The sequence below is a fragment of the Pinus tabuliformis genome, chromosome 5_2, assembly GCF_031772625.1.
Source record: "Pinus tabuliformis cultivar Carrire ecotype Pingquan chromosome 5_2, CPIR1, whole genome shotgun sequence".
NCBI lineage: Eukaryota > Viridiplantae > Streptophyta > Pinopsida > Pinales > Pinaceae > Pinus > Pinus tabuliformis.
In genome coordinates, this window is record NC_142306.1 from 541,572,539 (window position 1) to 541,593,878 (window position 21,340).

Consider the following 21,340-nt stretch of genomic DNA (forward strand, 5'->3'; position numbering starts at 1 on the left):
ACTGACGATAAAGCGGTTTTTGCCATGTCCCATCTGCCACGCGTCGCCCGGTGATTATGATTGTTCGCACGTGTACGATTACCATGCACCCCCCAAAGGTGGTGTGAACAATACCGTTTACCACCGTCCCCGCTCGCTGTCTCCCGTGCATCTTTATCGCTGGGTAGCCGTTGGATATTTTCACTGGAAATCTGACAGCTCATGTTCTTTTTTTTTTGCCGTCGATAGTATCAAAGCATACATATATGGGTTTTTGGCCACCGATAGCAGTGAATGCATAAATAGATGGGTTTTCTCCTCTAATGGCTCCTGATAGTGTTATCTGTGGATATATGGCTCCCGATAGCTATGTCTGCTTCCTTTGTGGCTCCGACTGCTGTGTTTGTTACGACCCATGGCTCTGTTTGCTCCTTTGTTTATTCTATCACTGTGTCCTCTGTTTGCTCTATGTGCTCCTCTTCATTGGCATATGTATCTGACATATATATGCTTTGTTCCTCTCGTCTCTTTTGGTGGCTTTGTCTGCTCCTCTTGTCTCCATCTGCTCCTCTGGTGGCTCTGTCTACTCCTTGAAAATTGCCATATTAACGTCAATGACAATGTGTGTCCAACAATCTCCCCCTTTGTTATTGATGGCAATATTCTTCTGCTCTCTCCCCCTTTGACATCAATGGCAAAGGAATGCATACGGACTCCCCCTGTCAAACTGCTCCCCCTGTCCTGCTACATCTTTATGAATGAACTTGAGTGATGATAAAGAAATAACCCCCATCTTTTGACGTATATGTTCGAATGCTTCTCGAGGGAGAGGTTTTGTGAAAATATCAGCTATCTTCTCCTTAGTACTGATATATTCCAGGACGATGTTTTGTTCGGCTACTTTCTCACGGAGAAAATGATACTTGATTGGTATGTGTTTGGTTCTTGAGTGCATCACTGGATTTTTGTTGAGACTAACAGCACTTGTGTTGTCACAATAAACGGTAATTGGTTGATCTGTACATATGTCGAGATCTTTTAAAGCTTCCTTCATCCATATTATCTGAGAACAATAGTCAACTGCAGCAATATACTCGACTTCGGCTGTGGATAATGATATGGATGACTATTTTTAGCTGAGCCAGGATACCAAACAGTCTCCTAGGAAGAATGCATTTCCACTAGTACTTTTCCAATCATCTATACTTCTAGCCCAATCACCATCGGTGTATGCAGTTACAGTCAGTGTTGAATTCTTTGGATACGAAAGACCGAAATCAGAAGTTCCCTTCAGATATCTGAGAATTCTTTTTACAGCTAATAAATGGGATTGTTTGGGAGCAGACTGAAATCTTCCCACCATTCCTATTGCTTGCATTATGTCTGGTCATGTAGCTGTTAAGTATAGAAGGGCTCCAATCATTGACCTGTAATGAGTTGCATCTACTAGAGGGGAGTCATCATCTTTACTCAGTTTGCAGTTTGTGGTCATAGGTGTGCTCATGGGTGCACAATCCTCCATTCCATATTTTTTGAGCATGTCTTTTAGATATTTGGTTTGAGATAAACACAATCCTACTATGGTTTGAGATATTTGAAGTCCAAGGAAGTGGGATAGCTTTTCTATCATTAACATCTCAAGCTCTTTTGACATGTTTTGAGAAAATTCATGGCTCATTTCATCATTATTACTAGCAAAAATCAGATCATCGACATAAACAAGAGCAACTAGTAACTTACCTTGATCTGTCTTTATGTATAGATGGCTTCCATCCACTCTGTTTTTGGAGCCTTGTTGTTGTAGATAGTGATCCAGCCTTCCATACTAAGCTCTAGGAGCTTGTTTCAACCGATATAAAGCCTTTTTCAACTTACAAACTAAGTCCTTTCCTGCTGTTAGATCGAAACCTTCTGACTACTCCATGTAGACTTCCTCCTTGAGTTCTCCATTTAGAAATTCTGATTTCACGTCCATTTGATAGATTTTGAACCCTTTTGAATAAGAAAATGCCAAGAACATCCTGATAGCTTCCATACGGGCCACTGGTGAAAATGTCTCTTCAAAGTCAATTCCTTCAATTTGTGAATAGCCTTTGCAGACAAGTCTTGCCTTGTTTTTGATAACTTGTCCTTCCTCATTAATTTTATTTTTGAACACCTATTTGGTTCCTATTATGTTTTTGCTCTTTGGATGAGGTACTAGCTCCCATTTCTTGTTCTTCTCAATTTGGGACAATTCTTATTCCATGGCTTTTAACCAATGAGGATCCTTACTTGCTTCTGCAAATGTTTCTGATTCTATCATAGATAGGAAGGAAATGACTTTTCTCTTGGGTGTGATTGATATCCTTCTTCCGGTCTACACACCTTCATCTCTATTGCCAATGATCTGCTCTTTTTGATGATGTCTTTGGACATACTTCATCTTTGAAGGGGTATTAGGTGGTTATCTTTCCTCTTCTTCTTCTTCTTCTTCCTCATCTATTACTTTTTCTTTAGCTTCTTCTTCTTCAATGATAGAGTCATCTTCATGTTCTTCAATTTCCCTTTCTGGAAGATCTTCTTCAACCTTTACATCAATGCTTTCCACTGTTTTCTTCAGTTGATAAATGTAGCAATTATAAGCCTTGCTCCGTGTAGAGTATCCAAGAAATATCCCTTCATCAACCTGAGAATCAAACTTTTCGAGTGAGCCATCATTTATTTTTACGAAGCACTTACTTCCAAATATCTTGAAGTACTTCACCGAAGCAGTCTTCCTTTCCATAGCTCATAGGGAGTTTTTTCACAATTTGGTCTTAATTGAGTTTGACTCATTGTATAGACAGTTGTTCCTATTGCTTCTCTCCAGAAATTAGGTTGTAAGTCTACTACTAATAGCATAGTTCTTGCCATTTCTTGGACTGTTCGATTTCTTCTTTCAACTACCCCATTTTGCTAAGGTGTTCTCGCAGCTGAAAATTCCTTTTTAATTCCATGAATATTACAGAACTCACTAAACTCATTTGATGTGAATTCTCCTCCTTTGTCTGTTCTGAGGCACTTAATTTTTTAATCTTCTTCATTTTCTACAAGGGCTTTTAGATTCTTAAAACACTCAAAGGTTTCATATTTATACTTTATGAAATATATCCACATAATTCTAGTATAATCATCAACAAATAACACAAAGTACCTTTCTCCTTGGAGTTCTTGATTTCTAGTTGGCCCACACACATCAGCATGGATGATCTCCAAGGGCTTCGATGCATAGAGCTCCTTTGTCTTGTGGCTGGTTCTGATCTGCTTTCCATGTTGACATGGACCACACACTGCTTGATTTGGTTTAGATAGCCTTGGGATGTCTCGTAAAGCTTTGATCTTGCTAATATTGATCAGGTTTTCGAAGTTTGTTTGTCCAAGTTGCTTGTGCCATAGCCAACTCTAATCTGTCTGACTCAAGTAACATTTATTTTCTTGAAGCTTATTCAGAATGTAAATGTTGTCTAGTGTTCTCACCCCTTTTGCCACAAGTTTCCCCGAGGCAGAGTTCCTTATTTCATAGTCTTTGGTGCTGAAAATGACCTTATGTCCTTGATCACTGATTTGGCTAACACTCAGGAGGTTGTGTTTGAGCCCGTCAACTAGCAGAGCATCTTGAGCTTTTCCTTTTCCATTGATCAGAGTAACTATTCCTTTTCTTGCAATTCTTCCTGATCCGCTTCCAAAGGACACATTCCCTTCCTTTTTACTTAGTGAGACAAACTTCCTTCTGTCTCCTGTCATGTTTCTGGAGCACCCACTATCTATAAACCATTGGTTTTCATTATTTTGAGCATATAGAGCCAGGCCACATTTGTCCATGCTGGAGTTCTTGCTACTCATCCTTCTTCCTTTTGAGTGGGAAGTCTTGTTCATAGTGTCCATTATTGTAGCAGAAAGATCAAATCAGATCAAAGTTGGTCAAGGGATCAAATGAATTGAAGGTTTTGATTTGTCCTTGCCTTTTGGGGGCATATGAGTTGATTATTTGGTCCTTTAGCTTTGTCTTTTCACTTCTGCGAACCATACAATGTCTGGCTTGATGACCGAAGTTTTTATAGTGAAAGCAGTGTCCAAGAAAGATGGTTTTGTACTTGTTGAAGCAACCACGGTTTGAGTCGATTTCCTTCCTAGGAATTGCTCCTTCCTCGTTCTTTGGATTTGCGGTGGGCCCTTGTTGGAGTACAGGTTTGTATTTGCTGTAGTGTCCATGATTCAATTCCACATCCTTCTTTGGAGTAATTCTCTCTTCATTCTTGGGATCTAGGATGCACTTTTGATAACATACTTTTTCATCTTTTGGATTGTAGGAAAGTGCATCGACATAGCTTTTCACATTATTCTTAGTGCTTGAGGATTCTCCTTTGAAACCTATTCCAGACTTATCATGTTGAGGTCTTTTATTTTTCAGAATAGTCTCAAGTGTTTGAGAGCTTTTACAACCCCTTTTAATTTGCTCCAACTCCTTTCTCAGGGACACTATTTCGGCCTCACGTTTTTCACAAGTCTCTTCTTTTCCTTTAAGCTTTTCTTCCAAGAGATCTTTTCTCCTTCTTATTTCCTAGTTTTCCACTTTGAGAGAAATAATTTTGCTTCATAATTTCTCATTTTCTTGAATGGCGCTTATTAACAGTTCATCTACATTTCTTTCTAGCCTTGAGTCATCATCATCTGCGAGTGCCATGAATAATGCTTCTTGGCTTTCATCATGATCACTTCCCTCATCTGATTTCTTTTTGATGACCGTAAGCTCATCCCCATCAGACTCATCTTGCTTGGAGAAGAAGTTTTTCTTATTGAACCCTTTCTATTTATGTGCCATTCTTTTAGAATTTCCTTCATCATCACTGTCATGTTTATGAGGACATTTGCTACATAATGACCTATTTTACCACATTTAAAATAGATAAGAGGATACTTGCCTTTAAGCTTAGATCCTGTCTTTAGCTTTTGCACAAATTGAGCCAATTCGGATTCCACATCTGACTCATCACTACAGTCATTCCTTTCTTTCCCCTTCTTTGATTTTCAGGCCTTGAATGCTGCACCTTTGGAGCTTGGGCCACCTTTCCTCATTTCATAGGCAGTGAGAATTCCATAGTGTTCATCCATTTTGAGGGTATCTAGATCCTTTTCTTCTTCTATAGCACTTATTTTGGAGTGAAATATGTCTAGAAGAGACCTTAATACCTTTTGAACAATGGTACTTTCTTCCACTTTTTTGTCCAATCCTTTCAAGGAATTTACCACTTCAGCTACTCAGAGGAGGTATGCTGCAATATCTTCTTCATCTTCCATCCTCAAACTTTCAAATTGTCTTCTGTGAGTTTGAAGTTTTGCCTTTTTGACTTTTGAGTCTCCATCGTACAAGCCAACTAGTTTCTCCCACATTTCTTTGGCAGAGGTACAGTGCATGATTTTTGTAAACTCAGAATCAATGATTCCACTAGCGATGGAGTTCATGGCCTTTGCATTTGTGATGTAGGCTTTCCTCTCATCTTGGTTTGTTGGAAGAGTGGAAGTAGTTTTGTATTCATTTTCAACAAAATGCCAGACTTTAGGTCCAAGGGACATTAAGTAGTAGGCCATTCTTTTATTCCAAAAAGCAAAGTTAGTGCCATTGAACAAAGGAGGTGTTCCTAATGCTTCGTGATTTATCATCATGGCTACGGATCCTTCTTCAAGTTGTTAGGCTAGTATGAAGAAGCCTGCTCTGATACCAATTGTTGGAAATACTGAGAAGGGGGGGGTGTGAATCAATATTTCTTATTATTTGTTTTAATTGTTCTACTAATTTCTAAAAGCATATATAGATATGTATATGTATACACAGAACACAGAGATCAACAATAATTGCATTGATTATTGGTTTTATAAAACTCGTCAGATTATGTTTAGGTCCTGGATATCATTATCAACCAATGTTTGGATACATATATATAGCTCTATAAAATTTCTCAACACATGGGGTTCCATTTGTTCCACTTGTCCCTCATATGACCACTTGCTATTGGAAATTCTGAGAGTGGGGGGGTGAATCAATATTTCATATTTTTTTTTAAATTTTTCTAGTGATTGCCAAAAGCATATATAGATATGTATATGTATACATAGAACACAAAGATCAATAGCTGGAATTAATGCTTTTATTCAAACTCAAGATAGTGCAATGAAATAAATACAATATAAGTATAAATCTGATTGTGAATAGTTGTGAAGCTCTAGCTTGGACTTTAGTGAGGCTCCAACCTCCAGAGCACCAACTCTGTTTTTCAGTGGTTCTGCACTTAGGATCACCTACCCGAGTGACTTCAGTCTTGTTCAGTTCTCAGGCTCCAACCTCTTGGGCTCCAACCAAATCTTGGTATACACTAGTACGCTGCTGCACTCTATTCAGCTGATGTTCACCACTCCAACTCTCCTGCCTCTGTTGCTTCTGCTGCCTCTATAGCCTCCACTACTTCTTCTGCCGCTTTTTCCTCTGCTGCTTCTACTACCTCACCCTCTGGTTCTTCGCCACAATAACAACACCAACAGTTGTATTTTTTTACTTTTTTATACATTCCCATGCCTTTGTCCATTCATTTATGCTTACACTGTCTCTTAGGCTTCCTCCTCAATCGCTATCGTTTCCTTTGACTCGCTTAATATTTCAGCTTCCCTCCTTGGTCACTGTGGCTTCCTCTGTGTTGTCTTTCCATTCAAATTCTTGGCTTTACGGTCACTGTGTGTTAAAACTGTAACACAGACCCATTTTTTATTTTTATTTTTAATGATAACAGGCATCCACCAAGACTGTTTTGTTTAACGGACATGCCACATCCTATCGCAATCGTAATCAGCTTGATTCTAGCCTTATGAGTTATCGGGATCATTCCTTAACGTATCTTTGTCTCCAAACCCCGCACAAGCAATATATACAAATACACAGGAGTTACAGGAAAAATGGCTAAAGGGCAGACTTCAATATTAATTCACCTATAACTAAACTGTATCGGGTCTGCAATTTGAATCACAATCGGCAATTCATGAAGTCCTTTATATATCAGCACCCATGACTCCACTGATGGTTGATGGGCTGATCCTCCTATGGATGCAATATCATATTAAGCAGCAATTGATACTCTCGTCGGGTCCGCAACCTTATCGCTATCGGTGATCGCAAATGGGGCATAGGGTCAGGTCCGATGCAATAATCGCTATTGGCGAGCTCAATGTCCACTTGACATATTGTAGCGCCTACTTCCAAAATGTCGATGCGATGTGCTGGACCCAATAGGATCCCAAATCTCCTGTGCATATATTTTCAAGTCCACTTTTCGCCTCCTATAGTGTTAAACGCATATATGCAAGGTTTTGGCCGCCGATGTATTTTTATGCCGTGGATAGTGTTAAAGTATGTATATCTATGTATATATATATATATATATATATATATATATATATGGATTTCTCCTTTGATAATGTATTCTATGCATACATATATAAAATCTGGCTTTTCCGTTGATTGCTGCATTCCGAAGTAATATTTCCCTGTCACATCCACGAAGCCGCACGGTTTAAGCCCTGTTGTCCAATCATCCGCCAAGGGATCCAACGAATTCACTTCTCTTGATCCCACGAACCGCCCACACGTTAACTCGTGATAAAGCGGTTTTTTCCTTATCCCATCTGCCACGCATCGCCCAGTGATTGTGATTGCTCGCCCGTTTATGATTACCGCGCACCCTCCAAAGGTGGTATGAACAATACGTTTACCATCGTCCCCGCTCGCTATTTCCTATGCATCTTATCACCCAGTAGCCGTCAGATCTTTTCGCTGGAAATCTGATGGCTCATGTTCATCTTTTTTGCCGCCGATAGTATCAAAGCATACATATATGGGTTTTTGGCTACCGATAACTATGAATGCATATATAGATGGGTTTTCTCCTCTGATGGCTCCTGATAGTGTTATCTGTGGATATATGGCTCCCGATAGCTGTGTCTTCTTCCTCTGTGGCTCCAACAGTTGTGTTTGTTGCATCCCATGGCTCTGTTTGCTCCTCTGTTTACTCTATCGTTGTGTCCTCCATTTGCTCTGTGTGCTCCTCTTCATTGGCATATGTATCTGACATATATATATGCTCTGTTCCTCTCGTCTTCTTTGGTGGCTCTGTCTGCTCCTCTCATCTCCATCTGCTCCTCTGGTGGCTCTGTCTACTCCTTGAATATTGCCATATTGACATCAATGACAATGTGTGTCCAACACTTGCATTTCCTAAGTATTGTTAGTTGTGAATTATTATTATCTTGGGATTTGTTTGTCTTGCGATGATGGGTGTGGACCATATAAATGGTCCAAAAAGAATAGGGTTTGTATCTACTGCTAGTTTGGGAAGGAGTTGTTAGAGAGTAAACACCTTCCCACCTCTGATATCAATATACTAGGTAATTTTCTGCTCAGAGGGTTTTGTTGGATTTGTTACTTGTATTGTGGTAAGGTTTTCAGGTTTTCAACTCTAAGCCCCCTACCCTTTGCTTCCTTGTTTCCAGTGCGTGAGGCAGTCATGAGGCGCTCAAATCAGCAACTCCACTCTTTGTATTGCTCTTTGGAGAGTTGTGATGCCCGGATTTCTTCGGCATTAGACTTTTAGTGCATAGAGGTATAATGCATTGCTAATTACGAACTATTCCCTTCTTTAATTCGTTATATTCCGCTTACTGCAGATTTCCTATGTATGCTACCTCTCCATGTTATATAGGGTCGCATGAGAAGCGACAGTTTGCTTGCGAAAAGTTCACGTAAACCCTGAATCTCCACTCCCTCGTAGTGCGTACTTCATTCATTAGTGCATACTTCATTCATTGAATAGTTTCTCAAAATTTCTTTTAATTTTTTTTTAACAAGGTTTCTGGTTTCTTCTTCTTTTGTTGATTATAGGTGAGGTTCTCGTTCGGTGTCGAGCAATCAGTTTCGATTCTTACAGACTTCCATGTTTCTAACAAAATCTCATTTCTTCTTTAGGTGTTCTTGAAGCTGTAACTCGACTACTATTATGGGTTTCTTGGAAATTGGGTTTTATTCCTATCTTAATTATTCTTGTTGTTAGATTACTATGTCCGCTCGAACTTTAATTGCCATGAAGGCTAGCCATGGCTAATGGCCACATTTATATTCTTCTTGTAATTAATTCGACAATGATTTAGTTATGAAATATTTTATATATTTTCTTTTGATAATATATACATAGGTTTCACTGTCAAGATTTGAATCCATTCACTTCACGGCTGCCATCTCTAAGGCGCAGAGTCCTCCTTACATGGTTTCTGCTTGAAACTACTTTTTTTTGTTTTTTTTTACTTGTAGTTCTTCAACTGTAATACGATAATGGTATTTGTTAATGTTTTCTTCTAGTGTTCATGTTTGTATTTACAAAAAGTTGGCGTAATATGATAACGGTATTTGTTAATGTTTTCTTCTCGTATTCTTGTTTATATTTACAAAAAGTTGGATTATTACTTGCAGTACATATATTTTGTCATATTTTTCCTTTGAAGGTTTGAAACCCTTTCTGAAACTTTTATTATTATCATTGACGGTTTAGCCTTGTTTCCGATCTCTTATTTTCCGGGTGACTTTCAATTATATATAGAGAAAGTTACTAGCCTTGCCACCGTAGTTACTTTGTTTTCCCTTAATCATAAACTACTCTTAACTTTGTTAAATGAATTGGGTTACGCTGGTTACAGAAAAGGGTTTTAGTTTCTTCTTAATTTAGTACATATGTATAAATTTTGATTCTGAATGCAAGTTTTCCTTTGTACATAGTGATAATAAATGGATAAGTTATTACGCTTTGCTTAATGTTTTCAACTATTGTAACAGTTTCCCTTTCTGTTTTGTTACGTTTAGAAAAAATCTACTTTCATAATTTTAATTTGGTATCGAGTAACTGTGTAGGTTTGGAGATAGACCTGCGTACCCTCTCCAATCCCTTCTTCTAAGTTTAGAATGGTTTCTAGGATGTCAGTGTTTTCCTAGCTTGACCTAGAGACTAATATAATTCTTCCTAAATTATTAATATTTCACTAGGTCCAGAATAGATCATTGCCTTCTATAAAATCCATGTCAAAGAAACAAAAATACATATGGAAGAAACCACAACAATAACATAAATAAAATACTTATATGTTAATTCAGTTTTGGCTTCCACGAAAATCTAGGGGGGAAAATGATTACTCCACCCAACCAACCAGTACAAGCCGTCTCTACCAGTGCTCCTCCAAGCCAGTTTCACTTCAAGAACTATCTTCTTGACATGGAGCACAACAGTTTCACTTTAATAACTGTCTTATTGACATGGACCACAACACGTTGACACCTAGGGCTTATCTGATAAGTCATGCCTAGGATTTCAAAGACCTCTTCCACTCGCCAACTAGCTCAAGAATTCCTTTTCCTCATAGCATCTTGCTTTCACTCAACATTGTCTTGAGCTATCAACTTCCACTTTCCTCTTTTGCAGCTTCTTCAACTACATTCCAAGCTACTAGGTTACCTTAGGATTTTTCTGTCACATACTCTTCGCTCCATTTTCTCTAACTTGTGATAATTTATCTCTAGGGAGAGGAGAATTTCGGCATGTAACCACCTTTTCCTATAACTTTCTTCTAACTATCTCGAATATGAAACTCTCTTTCAACATATTTTCCCACCATTATTTTAATGGCTGAACATAAACAATATTCATTGATCTAGAAAGATAAACATTTATATTTATCACTTACTTATACCAAACCTTTAGCATGGTCCACAATTTTCCAAGTAATTTAGCAAAAGTAAATTAGAATATTTACAATTCATTGAGGGGTATTACATATTCCCCCTTGAGTGAAACAAACATCCTTGGTGCTTTTCTAGCCCTTAAAATAAGATGAAATATACCTAGGTTATAAAATATTCATCCACCCAGGTAACTTCCTAAATGAACAAAGTTACCGATCAAATGAGAAATATTAGTTGAAAACAAGAAATCTAACACAACAATACCAAAAAAATATGAAAAAACAACCCAAAACCGAAAAGTGTGTATTCTAGAAAGATGTTTTTTTAGGGTAAATTTTCAACATTTTATTAAAAACCATAATTATTTTTGCAAAAAAAATTGAAAAACCACTTTAGAAACAAAAAGTGTTGATGATGGAATAACAAAAAAACTGGGTTACAATTTTGAGACTTTCTAGCAATGGAATTAAAGATAAAATATTAGGACTTCGAAAAACTCTAAACTTCCAACAATTTTAAGACATGACATTAAAGATAAAATATCATGTCTCAAAGCCTTATAATTCCAACAATTTTCATCCATCTTGTTAAATATAAAATATCTTGACTCTAAAAACCCTAAAATTGTAACTGTTTTTAACTATGGTATTAAAGATAAAATATTACAACTCAGAAAAACATTTTTAAAAATGAACAAATATATGAAACTCTAAAAAACCCTAAAATTGTAATTATTTTTCACCATAACATTAAAGATAAAATATCACAACTCAGAAAAACCTTAATATTCTAACAAGTTTTCAACCATGGAATTAAAAAAACTCATGTTTTTAACATATTTGAACCATGAAATTATGGACAAATTATATGACTAAAATAATTTTTAAAAATGAACAAGTAAATGAAAGATTCAAATTTCAAGAGTAATTTTTATTTTAAAAGCTAAAAGTATATCTCTTTCAAATCTTAGCCTAAAACAACTTATCTTATTGCAACAAAAATCTAAAAATCAACCATCAAAACAAAGTGCCCCATTTTTATGCATTAAATTTTCAACATTTTTAAAAGTATCTTATATCAAATGATAACAATAAATAAAATTATGGTAATATCACTGTGTAATTTAAAAATTGAACGTTAATTTCAAATATTTTTTTTTACTTTTAATCAAAATATGAACAAATGATAACAATAAATAATATCATGGTAACATCGCACTATAATTTAAATATTCAACATTAATTTCTTATATTTTTTTTCTTTTGATCAAAATATGAGCAAACAGTAACAATAAATAATATCATGGCAATATCATTGCATAATTTAAAAATTCAACATCAATTTCTACTATTTTTTTAATTTTAATCAAAATATCAACTTTGGTATATTGAATATAACATAATTTTTTTTTTAAATTTATTGTTGCATTATGGATATTCTAAGGAGATGAATTCTTCATAATTAAAACATAACCCAACAAAAATAGAAATGAATCATAACTGTATGTAAGATCATATAGAAGTCAAAATATTTATTTTAGGTTACCATGCAAACATTATTTAAATAAAATGTCTTAGACATTTATTCAAAATCACTCATAGTTTCTGGCACACCATTCCGATATATATGTTTAGATGAGTGACTGGATGCAAATGAAGATTATCCATATCTTCTCTTTCGTCAACTATTGCCCCATATGAATCAACATGCATGCCCACCAATTCAGGTTTCAGAAGTCTTGTAGATCTACGACTAGGTTCAACAGACTCCCATCTCAACACCATTTCTTTTAGGAGCAATTTTTTCAAAATCTCTATGGTTTTGAAGGGAAGAGTTCCTATCTTTGTTAAATTGAATTCATAGACAAGTATGCAAACATCCTCCAATTTTAAGAGGTTTGTGCGGCAACAATTTATATTTGTACCCTTTCATTCTCTCTTTCTGGCAATTTTTTATATCAACGACCATCTTTGGATTGTAAACACCATTGAATGGGTGGGTATTTGTGGCATACCAATGGACTTCAACAAGTCTAATATCTTAATTTTCTTTAATGACATTTATAACCTTGACAACCGAGAATGGATAGCCAAGTGGATCTCCATTTACTAACACTACTATCATATAACCATCCTTAACATCCTCCGGAGAACCCTTGTAAAGGTATTCCATGGCTTCACATTATGCACACAATCTTGTAGAACCATTATAGATTTCTCTTTGCTCTACCCATGGAGAATTAATAATACCTTGATATTGTTGTTGTTCAACAATGTGCCTTTCCTTATGTTTATTGGTCATATTTTGTGGCCAAATAAATGGAGTCTTCAAAAGTGTATCTTCAATTATTGATCTTGAAATAATATCACTTTGATTGTTGAGAAGAAAATCCCATGAATTGAATCATTACCATCAAAGTACTCATATGTATCCCTAATACATCTTTTAATTTCTTCTAGGAATTCAGAATAATTGAAATCTCTCTTATGCCTTTGAGCATTATGGAGTTTAGCAAATGATTGTAATAACAATATCTTTGATGTAAATATTGGATGCTCTAGAATGAACTTCAAAAATCTAAACGTGATGACGACCCCCATTCTGCCACAGTTGAATATTTCTTGCCCCATATAAGTTTTTTTGCATCAATTTTTTTGATACGAAATTGATATTGGAAGCTACTGTCATTAAGTTGTTCATTTCATTTCTCCTCACCATGTGACCACAGAATAAACCTTCACATGTCAATAGTTTCTTCCAACACATGAAAAATAGGTTCTTCAATGTGTGATTTCTTAATACATTCAATTAATGACGGTAGGATCCCAACATCTTTCCTTCTTAATGTTACTAAAAAATGACTGAACATCGGATCAATATGGTCATGAGTATTCCCAACAAAAAGGAAACCAACATTTATCTAAAAAAAATCTCAATTCAACGATTTCCTTTGTACATAGTGATAATAAATGGATAAGTTATTACACTTTCCTTAATGTTTTCAACCATTGTAACAATTTCCCTTCCTTTTATGTTACGTTTCGAACAAATCTACTTTCCTAATTTTAATCTGGTCTAGAGTAACATGCGTGTTTGGAGATAGACCTGCCTACCATCTCCAATCCCTTGTTCTGAGTTTAGAACTGTTTCTAGGATGTTGGTGTTTACCTAACTTGGCCAAGAGACTAATATAATTCTTCCTAAATTATTAATATTTCACTAGGTCCACAATATATCTTTACCCTCCATAAACGCTATGTCAAAGAAACAAAATTACATATGGAAGAAACCACAACAAAAAAATACATAAAATAGTTATATGTTAATTCAGTTTTGGCTTCCAGAAAAATTACAGGGGGAAAAGGATTAATCCACCCAACCAACAAGTACAAGTAGTTTCTATCAGCACTCCCTTAGGCTAGTTTCACTTTGATAACTTTCTTCTTGACATGAACGAGAACAGGTAGACACCTAAGGCTTATCTGACGACACCAGGTTGTGCCTAGGATTTCATAAACCTTTTCTACTCACCAACCAACTCAATAATCCTTTTAACTAGCAGCATCCTTCCTTCACTCAACGTTGTCCTATCTGAGGTATCAACTTCCCCTTTCCTCTTTTGGAGTTTCTCCAACCACGTTCCAAGTTACTACGTTTCCTTAGGAATTTTCTCTCACATGCTATTGATTCCATTTTCTCTAACTGTGATAATTTATCTCTAGGGAGAGGAGAATTTAGGCAGGTAACCATATTTTCCCATAAATTTCTTGTAACTATCTCGAATGTAAAACTCTCTTTCAACATATTTTCCCACCATAATTTTGATGGTTGAACATAGAAAATATTCATTAATCTAGAAAGATAAACATTTACCTTTATCACTTACTCATACCAAGCCTTTAGTATTGTCCAAAATTTTCCAAGTAACATAGCGAAAGAAATTAGAATATTTACAATTCATTGAGGGGTTTTACATCTTCCCCCTTGAGTGAAACAACATCCTTGGTGCTTTCTTCGCCCTTAAAATAAGATGCCATATATCTCGCGCGTAATATATTCATCTGGTTAGGTTGTTTCTTCTGAGATGAAGTGCTTTTGTTCCACTTTAACCCAAAACAAAGTTATTGATCAAACAAAACTTTAGCACAAAAATACAAAAAAAACATGAAAAAACAACGCAAAAATGAAAAGTTTGTATTCTAGAACGATGTTTTTTTAGGGCAAATTTTGAACATTTTATTAAAATCCATAATTTTTTGCAAAAATGATTGAAAAAACATCCTCGAAACAAAAAGTATTGATGCTCGAATAACAAAAAAAAAATGGATTACAATTTTGACTCTTTCTAGCAATGGAATTAAAGATAAAATATTAGGAATTTCAAAAAATGTAAACTTCCAAAAATTTTCAGACATGATGTCTCATAGCCTTATAATAATAAGAATTTTCATCGATTTTTTTAAAGATAAAATATCTTGACTCTAAAAAAACCTAAAATTGTAATTGTTTTTAACAATAGCATTAAAGATAAAATATCATAACTCAGAAAAAGCTTAATATACTGACAAGTTTTCAACCATGAAATTTAAAACCTTAAGTTTTTAACATATTTGAACCATGAAATTGTGGACAAATTATATGACAAAAAGAATTTTTTTAATTGAAAAACTAAATTAAAGATTCATTATTCCAGGAGTAATTTTTACTTTTAACGTTAAACCTATAGCTCTTTTCAAATCTTAGCCTAAGACAACTTATGTTATTGCAACAAAACCCTAAAAATCAACCATCAAAATGAAGTGTCTCCTTTGAATGAGACATTATATTTTCATCATTTTTGAAAGTATCTTATACCAAATGATAAAAAATATAATAGCATGGCAATATCACTGTATAATTTAAAAATTGAACATTAATCTCTAATATTGGATTTAAGAGATCTGTGGCTTGTGTTTTTTGAATCAGTGATCGGAGAATCCACAGTTTGAACATCTTTATACCAACGTTTCAAATCCCAAGTGGGATCCATCATCAGGGTTGAAGAATGATGAAACAAGAAGAGCAAAAAACCCTAATAAATACTAATGAGGAAGAAGAATAAGGAAGAACAAAGAGTCGGCTCGAATTTTTAATTTAATTTTATTATTTTTATTTTTATATATTTTATTTTTATTTTATTCATCTTAATTATTATAAATAATTAATTTTTATAATAAATTAATTATTATAAATAAATAATTAATTAATATTAATAATATTTTATTGTTATACATATTAATTATTATAAATAATTAATATTTACAATAAATTAATTATTATAAATAATTAATAATAATCACATTTTCTTGTTATTCATATTAATTATTAATTATTAAACATAATTAATATTTATAATTAATATATTAATTAATAAAATTAATATGAAACTAAAACAATAGTAATCAATTATTCTAAAATAAATAATTAATTAATATTGTATAATAAATAATTAATTATTATTGTATATTAATAATTAAATATAATAATAATTAATTAATAATATACTAATTAATATATTAATATAATTATTATATAAAGTAAATAATTCAAATCATATTAGTAAATTTAAATGATTAGGATTATAGGTGACTAATATAATAATTAACTAATTAATATGCTTAAGTCATATTAACTAATTAATATAATAATCTCTAATATTTTATTTTACTTTTAATAAAAATATTAACAAATGATAAAATAAATAATATCATGGCAATATCAGAGTGTAATTTAAAAATTCAACATTAATTTCTTATATTTTTTAATTTTTTATCAAAATATGAGCAAACAATAAAATAAATAATATCATGGAAATAACACTATATAATTTAAAAATTCATTATTAATTTCTTATATTTTTTTACTTTTAATCAAAATATGAATAAATGATAACAATAAATAATAGCATGGCAATATCACTCCATAATTTAAAAATTCAACATCAATTTCTAATATTTTTTTTACTTTTAACCAAAATACCAACTTTGGTAGATTGAATATAACATAAATTATTTTTCAATTCATTGTTTCATTGTGGACATTCTAAAGAGATGAGTTATTCATAATTATAACATTTAGTACAAAAAACATAGAAATGAATCATAACTTAATGTAAGATCGTATGGAAGTCAAACTATTTATTTCAAGGTACCATGCAATCAATATTTACATAAAATGTATTAGACATTTTTTCAAAATCAGTCATAGGTAATGGCACACCATTACAATATACATCTTCAGATGAATGAATGGATCCATATGAAGATCATCCATATTCTTCTCTTTCATCAACTAGTGCCCCATCTGAATCAACATGCATGCCCAACAATTCAGGTTTCAAATGCCTTCTAGATCTACGACTAGGTTCAATAGACTCCCATCTCAATACCATTTTTTTTTGTAGCAATTTTTTTCAAAATATTTATGGTTTTGAAGGGAAGAGTTCCTCTCTTTTTTAAATTGAAGTCATACACAAATATGCAAACCTCCTCCAATTTTAAGAGGTTTGTATGGTGATGATTTATATTTGTACCTTTTCTTTTTCTCTTTCTACCAATTTGTTTATCAACTACCATCTCTCGCTCGTACACACCATTGAATGGGTCAGTATTTGTGGCATACCAATGTACTTCAACAGTTGTAATATCTTCATTTTCTTTAATGACCTTTATAACCTTGGTAACTGAGAATGGATAGCCAAGTGGATCTACATCTGCTAACACTGCTATCATGTCCTACACAAAACCCTTGTAAAGGTCTTCCATGGCTTGATAATGTGAACGCAATCTTCTAGAACCAATATATATTTATCTTTCCTCTACTTGTGGAGAATTAATAATACCTTGATATTGTTGTTGATCAATAATGTGTCTTTCCTCATGTTCATTGGTCATATTTTGTGGCCATATAAATGACATCTCCAAAAGTGTATCTTCATTTATTGATCTTGAAATCATATCACTTTGATTATTGAAAAAGGACTCCCACCAAACTGAATCAATAACATCAAAGTACTCATATGTATCTGTAATACATCTTTTAATTTCTTCCAACAATTTAGAATAATTGAAATCTCACTTATGCCTTTGTGCATTATGGAGTTCAACAATTGATTGTCATAACAATATATTTCATGAAAATATTGGATGCTCTAGAATGAACATCAAAAATTCCAAACCTAATGACGGACCCCATTCTGCCATAGTTGAATACTTCTTGTCACATATTCGTGTTTTCCATAAATTTTTTTATACGAAACTGATGTTGGAAGGTAATTTCATTAAGTTGTTGAATGCATTTTTCGTCACCATGCGATCCCAAAATAAACATTCCCATGTCAATAGTTTCTTCCAACACATGAAAAACAGGTTCTCGAATGTATGATTTCTTAATACATTCAATTAATGACGATAGGCTGCCAACATATTTCCTTCTTAATGTTACTTAAAATCAACTAAACATCTGATCGATATGGTCATGATTATGCCCAACAAGAAAGAAACCAACATTTACCTTTTTAAAAATTCTCAATTCAGCAAGCATGTTTAGATGGCCAGAAAGAACTTGATTTTTGTTTTCACGGCTTGTGTTGTCTAACTGCAGATACAGAACTTTAGGAATAATACTAAGCCAAAGATAAACCACATCATGGATTATAGTTACGATAATATTTTCATCATTATGAATATTTGGATCTATGAAGTAAACCATTTGCAACATCTTCCCATTAAAGACGATACAAATAACCAAGTTAAACTGAATAATTTTTCCCTCTTGTAAAGATTTTGGTGTGTGAAAAAAATGTGGCAGAAGTATTATCTTTTGTTCCATACCATCAATTATAAAACCCAAATAATGTTTGTACAATTTTTTTCTTTCACTTGTTTACTGATTGTGATGCCCTTGAAGTGCTTTGACAATGAAATTTTCACATAAAATAAAAGAAACCTATTAGTAAATATATTTTCATAGTTGATAACTATCCAATTTTTAAAAATAACGTTATGAATGCATACCTCTTTCTTCCCCTTCACATTTATCCCTTTTCACTTTAAGAAAAGTACATGTACTCTAAACCCCCATCCTTGTCCTCTTAATAATATGAACATTGTTGAATTCATTCTTCCGTATCCTTGTAAAATATGAATATGTAATAAAATTACCAACTCCTTTAGCACCTTCTATATATTCTTTGTATAAGCTATAGATTTATCATCTTTAAAAATTACTAGGAATATGTATTGTGTCTTTATTTCACATACACTCTCCATGCTTTGAAAAGAAATTGTTTAGCCAGGACATTACAATATTTGCTAACGACCCAACCTCTCATTTACAACATAATTCTGAATAATATTCAGGATCCTTTTCCAATCTTTCTTGGATTCTTGACAAATAAAAATTACCAATTGAACGCAACATTCTGAAATCCTTTCTGCACAAGAATAAATTCCCAATATGATAATCATAACCTACTAGTGTAGATTGCATGCAACCCACTAACTATGAATTTTTCATTCCTTTATTGATTGACAAAATATTTTCCTTTTCTCCATAGAAAACTTGAAATCCATATGTTTCAAGAAATCCTTTCGACAAATTCACTTGAAATTAGATCAACAATAGAACTTCTTCTCATGAGATATGTTGTCCTAAGCCTTGTATAACTGGAATAATTTGGATTGATATTAAAAGGTCTACTCCTACTCCTAGATACAATTTTTGGTTGCAACATCTTCATGATTTCATTATCCTTTGTAGAAGCATTTTCATCACCATTACGAGGAATATTATCCTCACTATGATCATTGTGAACATAGTTAGGAAATTCATCACCGTGATTGGCTGGAAAATATTTGTTACCATCCTCACTTGAAGAAAATTCTTCGCCAACATCATCTACTCTTTTAAAATCCTGACTCAGACAAAATTATTCACCATCTTCATTACCATGGGTGCCTTTGGAACACTCACTTAGAGAAATTCATTATTCACATCTCTGCCTCTAAAACTATGATTTGCAAGAAACTCTTCGTCCTCCCCTTCATAACCAGTGCTCTCATAATCGTTAGGATTAGGACTAATTGGAAAATATGACTCTATTTTTAGTCAAATTATCATTTATAGGAAATTCTTCATCCCCCCTTCGTCAGTGGTGGTCTCGACCTCCCTCCAAATTCTCCCTCCAAAGTTTTCATTTGACATATTTCCCACCAAAATTTTCATCTAAAATGTACTCAAAAACATTTTACTAAACCTTTGGTCTCGAAAAATTTCACCCTACTTTCTATTAAAAATATCCGCAAAAATATTCCTTTAATGAATTCCTTTGAAACTAAAATAAATTTTTTATTTAAATTATTTAATATTGATTGCGTAACAAAATTATTTTTTATAATTTATATTTTATTTTTTAGCTGACATTGAATGAAAGTTAATCTAAACCGATAATATTAACTACACATTAATTTTATTCATTTCAATTTTAATCCCACATTTGAGAAACCCTAATGCAATCCCACAATCTTCGCTATATAATAACAATCATTGTTTATATTCATCACATCACATCAAGTCTTTTGTTTTTTTAAAAACATTTGGAGCAATTTGTAGAGACACTACATTGACATCGAAAACACATTGAATGAGAATTTTTCGCATTTGAAAGGTTAGTTTTCCTTCTATTTTGGCAATTTAAAGATGAATTTGAGGATTTTTTTATTTTTTATTTTTATGCTCCAAACCAAAAAAAAAATTACTTTTTTTTTTTGCAATATCATATTTTATGCGAAAACCCACATAAAAAAACCTTGTTTTTAAATATTTTTATTGTGAAGAAGATACAAAAAAAAATAAAAATCAAATCTATAGGATTTTTAAGAGAAAAATTAAGACTTTTTTTTAGGGTTGTTCTGTTCCTCCACAAAAAAAAACCATGCCCATAAAAAAACAGTTATATTTTTTTTTCGAATTTCCAAAAAAAATGTTTAAAAAAAAATAATTTAATTTTTTCTTTTTATATAATGTATACTATTTTATTTATTTATTTTTAAATATATATATTTAATTTAAAATATATATATATATATATATATATATATATATATATATATATATATATATATATATATATATATATATATATATATATATATATATATAGATAGATATATTAAACCAAACTTAAGGCATTGTGGGCAACCAAAAAAATCATGCATGCATTCTCAATAATGTGAACACATTCATGAGGCTCATGTATCCTCTTGTGTTGGCATTAGGAAGACTTCCCATATATATATATATATATATATATATATATATATATATATATATATATATACCAAACTTAAGGCATTGTGGGCAACCAAAAAAATCATGCATGCATTCTCAATAATGTGAACACATTCATGAGGCTCATGTATCCTCTTGTGTTGGCATTAGGAAGACTTCCCATGAATTATATACCCGATTCATGCTTATTTCTCTTTCTCCTTCTCCTTATCCTTTCTCTATCCCTCTCTCTCTCACCTCTGT